Here is a 13304-nt window from a genome sequence, read left to right as displayed (position 1 = left end):
GTTACTCGGGAGGCTGAGGCAGGAGAATTGCTTGAACCCAGGAGACACCTGGGAGGCGGAGGTTGCAGTGAGCTGAGATCGAGCCACTGCACTCCAGCCTCAGCGACAGAGCAACACTCTATCAAAAAAATAAAAAAATAAAAAATAATAAATATGCAGGCCTACTGAATGTTAATAATGGTACTTCATGGCAAAGTCTAATCTTTGCATACACTGCACTCCAGCCTGGGTGACAGACCGTGACCCTCACTCAAAAAAAATTTTTTTTTTAATTTAAAAATAAAGCCTGGACACAGTGGCTTATGCCTGTAATCCCAGCACTTTGGGAGGCTGAGGTGGGAGGATCACTTGAATTCAGGAGTTCAAGACCAGCTTGGGCAACATAGTGAGACCTCGGCTCTATAATTTTTTAAGGTTTTTTTTTTTTGAGATGGAGTCTCGTTCTGTTGCCCAAGCTGGAGTGCAATAGCGCAATCTGGGCTCACTGCAAGCCCCGCCTCCCGGGTTCACACCATTCTCCTGCCTCAGCCTCCCGAGTAGCTGGGACCACAGGCGCCCGCCACCACGCCCGGCTAATTTTTTGTGTTTTTAGTAGAGACGGGGTTTCACCGTGTTAGCCAGGATGGTCTCAATCTCCTGACCTTGTGATCCGCCCGCCTCAGCCTCCCAAAGTGCTGGGATTACAGGTGTGAGCCACCTTGCCCAGCCCTTAAGTTTTTAATAAAATGTTTGAATAGAATTGTTTATAATCTTTTAAAAGTTTATTTTATCTTTTTTTTTTTTTTTAGACAGAGTCTTACTCTGTCACCCAGGCTGGTGTATAGTGGCACAATCTCAGCTCACTGCAACCTCTGCCTCCTGGGTTCAAGCGATTCTCCTGCCTCAGCCTCTGAAATAGCTAGGACTACAGGCATGTGCCACCATGCCCAGCTAATTTTTATATTTTTAGTAGAGACGGGTTTTCACCATGTTGGCCAGGCTGGTCTTGAACTCCTGACCTCAGGTGATCCACCCGCCTCGGCCTCCTAAAGTGCTGGGATTACAGGCATGAGTCACCGTGCCCAGCCTGTAATTTTTTTTTTTTTTTTTTTGAGACGGAGTTTCGCTCTTATTGCCAGGCTAGAGTGCAATGGCACGATCTCAGCTTACCACAACCTCCGCCTCCCAGGTTCAAGCAATGCTCCTGCCTCAGCCTCCCAAGTAGCTGAGATTACAGGTGCACGCCACCACGCCCAGCTAATATTTGTATTTTTTTTTTAGTAGAGACGGGGTTTCACCATGTTGGTTAGGCTGGTCTCGAACTCCTGACCTCATGATCCACCCGCCTTGGCCTCCCAAAGTGCTGGGATTACAGGCATGAGCCACCATGCCCGGCCTGTAATTTTTTTTAATTTAAAAATAAAAAAAAATTTAAAATAAATATTTAAAAAATAAAAAGTACATAAAAAGGGGAAAATAGTGCTGAGTGTACTTTTTGGTGGCCCATACGAAACAGAACCTTCAAGGGCATCATCTGACCTGTGCTGGGGTGAGTCACAGCATGCTCTCCATCTGAACTCATTGACAGCGTTTTAAGATTGGATGGTTTTATGTCTGGAAATTCTTTGATCCCCCTCCATTGAAAAGGTTGATTCTAATTAATGTCTCCTTGAGTGCGGGCTGGACTTAGCAACTTATTTATAACAAGTGGAATATGTCATAATTGACAGTGTGTTACTTTGGAAACTAGGTCACAGAGGCTCTGTGGCTAGAATCACTCACTCTGTGGGGACCCAGTCACCATATTGTGAGGACAAACACAGCCCTACGGACAGGTTCTTGTGACAAAAATCTGAAGTCCACTGCAAAGAGCCTATATAAACCTGCCAGCCAGCCAGGTGTGGTGGCTCATCCCTGTAATCCCAGCACTTTGGGAGGCCAAAGCAGGAGAATTACTTGAACCCAGGAGTTTGAGTCCAGCCAGGGCAACATAGTGAGACCCTGTCTCTACAAAAAATAAAAATAAAAAAATTTAGCTGAGCATGATGGCCTGCACCTGTAGGTGCAGGAGGCTGAGGCCAGAGTATTGCTTGAGCCCAGGACATCCAGGCTGCGGTGAGCTATGATCCTGTCACTGCCCTCCAGGCTGAGCAACAGAGAGAGACCTGGTCTCAAAAAAACAAAGCAAAACAAACCAGAAAACCTGCCAGCCACACGAGCGCACCATCCTGAAATAAAATCTTCCAGCACTGGTCCAGCCGTCAGGTGACTGTAGCCTTAGCTGACATCTCACCTGCAAATTTCGTGAGACCTGGATCCAGTTAAGTCACATAGAAACTGTGTGAGATAAAAAGGGTTGATTGCTGTTTCAAGCCATTAACTTTGTTAATGTACTGAGTACTTTGTTAGAGTAATAGATAACTAATATGAAAGAAAAGGATATTTCACATAAAATCCAGGTATCTGGATTCCTTTGAAAATCATAATAAGATTGGGAGGCATTGAGCCTCCTTTCTTGTGTGGCTACAACCTTCTGGAGGTATATAGCCACTGCCCCCTACAGACGGGGCAAATGCTGCCAGCTGCCATTGCCGCTAGCCTGCCATTCTCTGTTAAATCTCAGACGCAGGCCTCAAGCCATTTGCCCCTTGTCATCTGATGCTCAGCCTTTTCTGCGTATTTGCTTATCTGCCTGAGCCCTGAATTGTTTGAGTTGTAAAACTCTGCTGAGTCTAAGAGGGATGAAAAATGCACAGATGTATTAGTTCACCCACCTAATATTTATTGAGCATCTGCTGTGTACCAGGCACTCTCCAGGGACTGGGACATTGAGTAAAACAGACAGAAAATGAACCTGAGAATTAAGTAACATCTATGAAACAGTGATGATTACTAAGGTGAAAAATAAAGCAGTTAAAGAAAATACAGGCCGATCTCACAACTGTAATCCCAGCACTTTGGGAGGCTGAGGTGGGTGGATCACTTGAGGCCAGGAGTTCATGACCAGCCTGGGCTGGTGAAACTCCATCTTTACAGTATATACAAAAATTAGCTGGGCATGGTGGTGTGTACCTGTAGTCCCAACTACTCGGGAGGCTGAGACAGGAGAGCCACTTGAGCCTGCAAGGCAGAGGTTGAAGTGAGCTGAGATCCCGCCACTGCACTCTAGCCTGGGCGACAGAGAGTGAGACTCTGTATAAAAAAGAACATACAGGCCGGGCGCGGTGGCTCACGCCTGTAATCCCAGCACTTTGGGAGGCCGAGGCAGGTGGATAATCTGAGGTCAGGAGTTCAAGACCAGCCTGGCCAACATGGTGGAACCCCCATCTCTACTAAAAAATACAAAAATTACCCAGGTGTGGTGGCGAGCACCTGTAATCCCAGCTACTCAGGAGACTGAGGCAGGAGAATTGCTTGAATCCAGGAGGCGGAGGTTGCAGTGAGCCGAGATTGCACCACTGCACTCCAGCCTGGGCAACAGAGGGAGACTCCATCTCAAAACAAACAAACAAACAAAAAACATACAGAAGGTCAAAGGAAGGAGGTGGTTGTGCAGGTCGGGTGCCCAAGAGACCTTCCCTAAGATGGTAATGTTTGAGCAGAGGCCCACAGAAGGCAAAGAAAGGAGCCATGCAGATATTTGGAGGAAGAGAATTCCAGCAAAAGGGAGGGGCAAGTGCAAAGGCCCCAAGGTGGGAGAAGTTGTCCTAGGACAGCAAGGAACCCAGCTGGCTGAGGCAGGTGAGCACACACAGGAGAGAAGGAGGAGGGCTCAGCCAGGTGCAGAGAGGAGAACATGCTGGCTTTGTTGTTGTGGAAGCTCGGGGTTAGGGTGAGGCAAGGAGCTTCTGCTGTGGTCTGAATGTTTCCTCCCCCAAAACTCATCTGTTCTGATCCTAACCCTGAAGGTGATGGTACCAAGAGGTGCGGCCTTTGAAAGGTGATTAGGTCAAGAGGGTGGGGCCCTCATGAATAGGATCAGTGCCTTTAACAAAGGGACCCCAGGGAGCTCCCTCGCCCATTCCACCACCTGAGTTTGAGACCAGCCTGGGCAACATGGCAAAACCCGTCAATGAATGAATGTTAAAAATTCTTAATTTTGGCTGGGCGCAGTGGCTCATGCCTGTAATCCCAGCACTTTGGGAGGCTGCGGTGGGCAGATCACAAGGTCAAGAGATCGAGACCATCTTGGCCAACATGGTAAAAACCCGTCTCTACTAAAAATACAAAAATTAGCTGGGTGAGGTGGCGCATGGCTGTAGTCCTAGCTACTCGGGAGGCTGAGGCAGGGGAATCACTTGAACCCGGGAGGTGGAGGTTGCAGTGAGCCGAGATTACACCACTGCACTCCAGCCTGGGTGACGGAGCAAGACTCTGTCTCAAAAAAAAAAAAAAAAATTCTTAATTTTGTGCATGGCACAATATAATTTACAACTTTGTGTGTTTTCATTGCTAGTGCTTTTATTTCTGTATATGTTGTTGTTAAATGAACTCTATTATTAATTCACTTATTGGGTGTATTTTTCTGGGTTCTTTGACTATTTCCACATATTGCTGTTTTTGGTAATCTTTTAAAGTATATTTAACAATACATTTATGAATTATATAATCTATAATTCACTTTTTTCAATTTATCAAATCCAATGGAGACTATAGCAGTGAAAAGTCTATGAACCAGAAGGCACCATATTTGAACCAGACAGCCAGTCCTCAGCAGACACCCTATGTGCTGATGCCTTGATCTTGGACTTCCCAGCCTCCAGAACTATGAGAAAGGAGTTTCTATTGTTTATGAGCCACTCAGTCTATGGTATTCTGTTATAACAGCCTAAACGGAGTAAGACAACCGCCCCTGTTAGGAACAACAGTAATGTCTTTTTTATTTTTTATTTTGAGATGGAATCTCGCTTTGTCACCCAGGCTGAAGTGCAGTGGCACAATCTCAGTTCACAGCAACCTCCCCATCCTGGGTTCAAGCAATTTTCTTGCCTCAGCCTCCTGAGTAGCTGGGATTACAGGTATCCCACCATACTTGGCTAATTTTTGTATTTTTAGTAGAGATGGGGTTTCACCATGTTGGCCAGGCCGATCTCGAACTCCTGACCTCAAGTAATTCGACCTCCTCGGCCTCCCAAAGTGCTGGGATTACAGGCGTGAGCCATGGCACCCAGCCAGTAACGTCTTTCATTCGGTGTTACCTGTCACTTTAGGAGAATCTAGTCTAATTAAGGAGGACAGAAAAAAATGTAGGAAAACATAAGAATATAACAGAACTTCTCAAAGGTTGAGAGATGCCTAGGATACTTCACAGACACAGAGTTTCAAACTTTACCTGTTACATTTTCCACTGTGTCGTTAAATTTTCAGTATTATTTTTAGGGTTTCAAAAATTGTGGGCCATTTTGAATGCTTGCTTTTAATAAATTGACTCTTCTAACACATACCAACACCCAGTGCAACATAACTGTGCTATTCATAAGATAATTACAGGGTACCATCACCTTCCCAGGGCTGCCGTAGCAAAACACCACACACCGGTACCTTACAATAACAGAAATTTATTCTTTCACAGTTCAGGAGGGTAGAAGCCTGAAATTGAGGTGTGGGCAGGGCCGTGGCCCTCCGGCGTCTCAAGGGGAGACTCCGTCCCGTGCCTTTCTCTTAGCCTCTGGCGTTGCGGGCAACCCTTGGTTCTCCTTGGCTTGTAGACACATCACTGCAGTCACATGGCAGTCTTTTCCCTGAGTGTCTCCCTGTGGCCTATGAACGTGAGGCGTCTCTGTCTCTATGTATCTCTGTCTCTGTCTTTCCTTAGAAGGACTCCAGTCACCAGATTAGGGCCCACCCTGATGACCTCATCTTAACTCGATTACCTTTGTAAATATCCTGTTTCCAAAACAGGCCACATTCACGGGTACAGGGGAGAAGAACTTCAACACATCTTTGAGAGGACACAATTCAACCCACAGCACAGGTTTTAGAAATATGTGTATACTGGCCAGGCACATGGTGGCTCACACCTGTAATCCCAGCACTTTGGGAGGCCGAGGCGGGTGCATCACTTGAGGTCAGGAGTTTGAGACCATCATGGCCAACATGGTGAAACCCCGTCTGTACTAAAATACAAAAATTAGCCGGGTGTGGTGGTTCGTGCCTGTAATTCCAGCTACTTGCGAGGCTGAGGCAGGAGAATCGCTTGAGCATGGGAGGCAGAAGTTGCAGTGAGCCAAGGTTGCACCACTGCACTCCAGCCCGGGCAACAGAGCGAGACCCCACCTCAAAAAAATAAAAATAAATACATAAACACATGTATATTGGCCGGGCACAGTGGATCACACTTGTAATCACAGCACTTTGGGAGGCCTAGGTGGGCAGACCACCTGAGGTCAGGAGTTTGAGACCAGCCTGGCCAACATGGTGAAACTCCATCTCTACTAAAAATACAAAAATTAGCCAGGTGTTGTGACATGTTCCTCTAGTCCCAGCTACTCAGGAGGCTGAGGCACGAGAATCGTTTGAACCCGGGAGGAGGAGGTTGCAGTGAGCCGAGATCGTGCCACTGCAGTCTGGCCTGGGTGACAGAGGGAGACTCCACCTCAAAAAACAAAACAAAATGAAATAAATATATGTGTATTACATACACATGTAAATATATTATATTTGCTTATATATAAATTTAGAATATACTTTGGTAGAATAGTTGAGAACTAGGGCACGAGTTGAAGGCTAGCCGGATGGCCGCCTTCCCCTGTGGGTCCTCACAGTGTGTTTCAGGAGCCTGGTACATGACCTCACCTGGGTGGAGATGGGGAAGCCGCAGCACTGCTGACTCATCTGATATGACTCTCTGCTGTGCATAAGAGTCACTGCATTGCTGAAGCCCAAGTTATTCAGACCTTCCACTACCAATAGACCTTCAGGCTTTTCTAGCTCGCTTTCCCACGAACACAATGCAGCAGTTAATATCCTTAAACATGTATGTTTGCACACCGGGGCTTTTATTTTATGGACCTTTAGATTCCTAAAGGGAAATTGCTAGGTCAAAGAAGTGTGCATTTTTTTTTTTTTTTCCAGAGGTAGTCTTGCTCTGTCGCCCAGGCTAGAGTGCAGTGGTGCGATCTTGGCTCACTGCAACCTCTGCCTCCTGGGTTCAAGCAATTCTCCCACCTTAGCCTCCCAAGTAGCTGGGATTACAGGCACCCACCATCATGCCTGGCTAATCTTTTTGTATTTTTAGTAGAGATGGGGTTTTGCCATGTTGGCCAGGCTGGTCTTGAACTCCTGACCTCAAGTGATCCTCTTGCCTTGGCCTCCCAAAGTGCTGGGGTTACAGGTGTGAGCCACAGTGCCTGGCCTTTTTTTTTTTTTTTTTTTTTTTTTTTTTAGTAGAGGTGGGGTCTCACTGTGTTGCCCAGGTGTCCCTGAAACTCCTGGGCTCAGGGGATCCTCCCACCTCAGACTCCTGAGTAGCTGGAATTACAGGCATGAGTCACCATGCCCAACTGAAAGTGTGTGTTTTCTATTTCTGCTTTCACTAGAAGTTGTGAAAATGGTGTCACACCATGGTTTCAATTTTTAAATTCTATTTGAAATAAATAGAAAATATTTGATTGGTTAACGTGGAAAGTCCCTGGGTGTGGTGGCTCACGCATGTAATCCCAGTACTTTGGGAGGCCAAGGTGGGAGGATCACTTGAGCCCAGGAGTTCGAGACCAGCCTCTATAAATAAGTAAGCAAATAAATAAACAAGTTAAACAAAAGTCAAGATGTATGAAGAATTTCATACTGTTTCCTTCTCATTCACATAAACTGATACATGAAATAATTCTTTGAAAATTGTGGTTCGCGAATAATGGCCACAAGGAGGTCCCTGCCCTGGTCGCCGGAAAGTCTCAATGTCCCCTTCTATGGCGAGAGAGAATTTGTATTTGCATGACAGGTACAGATTTTCAGATGGGGAGATGATCCTGGATTGTGCAACTCTACTCTGTCTAATCGGTTCACTCCTCAAAAGTGGAGCCTGTTTCTGACTGTGGTGAGAGAAACACACGCATGGAGAAGGGTCAAAGTGGTGGCGCGTTGCTGGCGCTGAAGACGGAGGATGGGTCAGGAGCTAGGACGTACGGGCACCTCTGGAGGCCAGGAAAGGCAAGGAAATGGATTCTTTCTGGGAGCTGGCAGAAAGCAGCCCCCTTCACTCCACGGATGCCCGCACCTGACATCTGACCCCCGCCAACTGCAAGATGGCAAATCCGGGTTGCTTTAGGCCACTAACTTTGCAGCCATTTCTGACAGCAGGCATACGAACCTGATACAGCAAGTGACATTGTACTTTGAAAGCCATTTCCAGATAATGTATTCGGCCTCATCTTTAAAAAGGATAGCTTATTTCTTTTCTTTTCTTTTTTTTTTTTTTTTGAGATGGAGTCTCACTCTGTTGCCCAGACTGGAGTGCAATGCGATCTCCACTCACTGCAACCTCTGCCACCCGGGTTCAAGTGATTCTCCTGCCTCAGCCTCCCGAGTAGCTGGGATTGCAGGCGCCTGCCACTGTGCCCAGTTAATTTTTGTATTTTTAGTAGAGACAGGGTTTCACCATCTTGGCCAGGCTGGTCTTGAACTCCTGACCTCATGATCCACCCACCTCGGCCTCCCAAAGTGCTGGGATTACAGGCGTGAACCACTGTGCCCAGCCTAGGATAGCTTATTTCTAAACTTAAACTTTGCATAATTGTTAGAAATAAATTTTTGGTGACACAAAAGAAATAGTACTAGAGCATAAATTTTCTCAGCAAGGCAATTTACTACTATAGAAGGGTGCATCTCACAGATGGGGCAATGGCGAGAGCACACCTGGGCAAGGGAGGGGACGGGGTTCTTATCCCTGACACAGGCAGCCCCTACTGCTGTGTGGCTCTCCTATTGGCTAGGGTTGGACTGCACAGTCTAAGCTAATTCTGAGTGGCTATTTTAAAGAGAGCAGGGGTGGCCGGGCACAGTGGCTCATGCTTGTAATCCCAGCACTTTGGGAGACCGAGGTGGGCGGATCACGAGGTCAGGAGATTGAGACCACGGTGAAACCCCGTCTCTACTAAAAATACAAAAAAATTAGCCGGGCGTGGTGGCGGGCGCCTGTAGTCCCAGCTACTCGGAGAGGCTGAGGCAGGAGAATGGCGTGAACCCGGGAGGCGGAGCTTGCAATGAGCCGAGATCGCGCCACTGCACTCCAGCCTGGGTGACAGAGCGAGACTCCCTCTCAAAATAAATAAATAAATAAATAAAAATAAAGAGAGCAGGGGTACGAGTAGGAGCGGCAGGGGAATAGTTTGGCGAGAAGGATGGTTACAGAACAGGTGACTCAAGATGACTAAGAACAGAGCAGGTCACCAAGGATGACTAAGGTCAGAGCAGGGGACAAGGGTGACTAAGGTCAGAGCAGGTGATAGAGGCTAGGCAGGGGTTGTTTATTGAAACTAGGGGCAAGCAGACGAAGAGAACGAGGAAGTTAAACTTTAAAATGAAGAACAAAGAACAGGGGAGCTGAACATATGGATACATTGGTTCTTTGGAGAGGATCTCAGAACTCATTATACTAAACAATGTACAGGCTAAAACCTTTGAAGAAGAATTTATTATATTCTATAATAATGATAAACAAGGCGATTGGATTTTCAGATATCATTAAAGCTTTATACCCACTTAAATTTACATTCTGTATCCAGGATGAGGAGAAGACACAATGAATTCTAAGCCAGCCTTGAACTTACAAGCAGAAAAAACATTGCTGTGGTTGACTGATATTCTCAATTCTTTAGCACCGTGAATGGGGGAATGGGGATGAATTTTAAATTTTCCCTATTATTTCATAAGTCCAGAGAAATGTAATGCTTTGAAATTACAGAATTTTATTTATTTATTTTTAACTAAAAACATTTTTGTAGACACGGGTTTCTCCATGTTGCCCAGGCTGGTCTTGAACTCTTGTCCTCAAGAGATCCTTCCACCTCAGACTCCAAAGTGCTGGGATTGCAGGCATGAGCCACTGCTCTCAGCCAGGATTTTAAAATAGGAACCTTGCTGGGTTTCTATCCAAATTGCTGCCAAACAGAAGCCTCCTCCTAGGGGTGACAGGAGATTGAATGGGTTAGAAGGCTGTATACAGAAACTGCCTTTGCAGAATTATAAGCAATGAGAGAAGCCTAACATGACAGGCTCCATCTGGCTTCTAACTTCACAGGCTAAATATTTTTTTTTTCTTATTCTAGCACAGAGGCCATGATAACTATGAAAGGGATTTAGTTTATGAAACTTGGAGGCTAGGGAAACTGATGCCCCTCTTGTCTGGAGATTGAAGCCTCATTCATGAGGCAAAGTTAAAAATTATGGTAGTGGCTTGGACGTTGCTAAAGAATAGGCACAGTTAAAGGATGACCTCCGACTGCTTGGTGTCTTTTCCTAGAAGTTGCTGACTGCCCCAGAATCACATAACCTGGCGGGGGTTGTGGGGGGGTCACAAAATTTGTAACTTCCCCAACTACTCCTATCGATGACATTACTATTGCGAATCCTAAAGAACTGGTCTTTTAGGCCGGATGCAGTGGCTCATGCCTGTAATTCCAGCACTTTGGGAGGCTGAGGCAGGAGGATCTCTTGAGTTCAGGAGTTTGAGACCAGCCTGGGCAACAGAGTGAGAACCCCATCTCTACAAACAACAAAATTAGCCAGGTGTAGTGGCATGCGCCTGTAGTCCCAGCTACTTGGGAGGCTGAAGTGGGAGGATCACTTGAGCCCAGGAGGTCGAGACTGCAGTGAGCCATGATTGTACCACTGCACTCCAGCCTGGGTAACAGAGAAAGACCATGTCTCAAAAAAAAAAAAAAAAAAGAAAAAGAAAAAGAACAAAGACAGCCTGGTACAGTGGTTCATGCCTGTAATCCTAGCACTTTGGGAGGCTGAGGTGGGCGGATCACCTGAGGTCAGGGGTTTGAGAGTAGCCTGGCCATATGGTGAAACCCTGTCTCTACTAAAAATACAAAAAATTAGCCGGGCGTGGTGGTGGGTGCCTATAATCCCAGCTACTTGGGAGGCTGAGGCAGGAGAATTGTTTGAACCCAGGAGGCAGAGGTTGCAGCGAGCCAAGATCGTACCACTGCACTCCAGCCTGGGCCACAGAGCAAGACCCTGTCTCAAAAAAAAAAAAAAAAAAAAAAAAAGCATTGGTCTTCGAGATCATTTTCAGATTTTTCATTTTGGTAGACCAAGAGATGCCACCTAGTCCTGAGAATCCCCTTCCCCTCCTGGGAACGGACTCACCTATGCGAACACACCCCTGGGATTTCATACCCAGCCAATCAGTTGTTCCAGTTCCCCAGACCCCTGCCTGTCAAAGTATCTTTTAAAAACCTGAGCCTCCAAGTCGCAGGGAGAGGAGCTTGAGAAGTTTCTCCCAGTTCCCCTCGTGTGGCTGGCCCTCTGGTGATTAACTCATTCTTTGCTGCGGCACCTGCTGTTCTCATTGGCTCCTCCAGGACAGCAGGCAAGAAGAACCCGTCAGCCTGTGATACCCACACAGGGTGAGCGCTCATTAAATTAAGCCATGAATGTGATCGGAACCAAAGTATTCACTCTGCAAATTAAGGCTGTGAAGTTCACAGACTTGTAATTTGCTGTAACTCACCCGCCACATTTGCTCACCCATTTACTTTTGAATGGATAAACGTACTAAGCAAATTTTGCAGTGTAACCTTTTTCTTTATTCATTCACTCAAAAAATATTAAAAACCTCAGGTGTGTCGGGTGTGGTGGCTCACACCTGTAATCCCAGCACTTTTGGAGGCTGAGGTGTGTGGCTTACCTGAAGTCAGGAGTTCAAGACCAGCCTGGGCAACATGGCGAAACCGTGTCTCTGCTAAAAATACAAAAATCAGCCTGTGTGGTGGTGGGCGCCTGTAATCCCAGCTACTCAGGAGACTGAAGCAGGAGAAACACTTGAACTTGGGAGGCGGAGGTTGCAGTGAGCCAAGATCGCGTACCACTGCACTCCAGTCTGGGTGACAGAGCGAGACTTTGTCAAAAAAAACCAAAAAACCAGAAAACAAAAAACAAACAAAAAACCTTAACTGTGCCGGGCACCATTCTAGGTATGGAAGATAATTTGTGAACAAAGCAGACAAAAATCCCTGCCCGTAGGTTTTTGAGGAGGAAGGCAGGTAAGAAACAGCAGACGTCCATGTGTTGAGCAGAGCCTGAGGAGGTCGCAAGTGCAGCGGGAAAAGCGCACAGGGGAGGTGATGGTGAGGGTGTCCCAGGTGGGCAATAACGTGCATTCGGTCTTCCTCTGGGTTCTCAAAACAGGGCTTCTGAAATCCTTGGAATTTCCAAGTGATGGGGCAATAGCGGCTTTTGTTATTCATAAGAGGACCTTTCACCCCTTCTAGTGTTTATGCTAATAAGGTGACTCCTGGAGGGTCTTAGGTTGCCCCCAGATGGGGACTGGTTGCCAGGGGAACCAACCTTGGGATTAGAGGGTTGGGACTTTCAGCTCCACCCTTGATCTCTGGTGGTTGCAGATTGCATTAATCACCACTGGCCAATGACAGCAATCATGTCTACGGAATGGGCTCTCCGTAAAACCCTAAACTATGGGGCTTTGCGAGCTTCTGGGTTGGTGAATGCCAGGAGGCGCTGAGAGGAGCAGCTGGTAGGGAGAAGGCCTGGGCAATGCATTGTTGCCTGGGCAACACAGTGAGATCCCATCTCTACAGAAAAACAAAATTAGCTAGGGGTGGTGGCATGAGCCTGTAGTCCCAGCTACCTGGGAGGCTGAGGTGGGAGGATCGCTTGAGCCCAGGAGGTTGAGGCTGCAGTGAACCACGATTGCACCACTGCACTCCAGCCTGGGTGACAGAATGAGACCTTGTCACACACACACACACACACACACACACACACACACACACAGACACACACACAAGGATTCATCTTCAAGATCATTTTCAGATTTAGCATTTCAGCAGGCCAAGAGGTGCTGCCTAGTCCGGTCCCGAGACCCCCTGCACACCCCTCCCATCCTTACCTGGCCCTGTGCACCTCTCCTTGTGGCTGTTCCTGAGTTGAAGCCTGTATAATAAACTGGTAATAGTAAGTAAAGCACTTCCCTGTGTTCTGTGACCCATTCTAGCAAATTATCAAACTTGAGGAGGGAGGGGCTGTAGGAGCCTTCTATTAATGGCCAGTCAGTCAGACGCACTGGAGGCCCTGACCTGTGATTGGCATCTGAAGGGCGGGGCCGTCTTGTGGGCTGAGTCCCTGACCTGTGGGGTCTG

The sequence above is a fragment of the Nomascus leucogenys genome, chromosome 10 (assembly GCF_006542625.1).
Source record: "Nomascus leucogenys isolate Asia chromosome 10, Asia_NLE_v1, whole genome shotgun sequence".
In the NCBI taxonomy this organism is placed as follows: Eukaryota; Metazoa; Chordata; class Mammalia; order Primates; family Hylobatidae; genus Nomascus; species Nomascus leucogenys.
Note: the sequence above shows the minus strand (reverse complement) of the source record.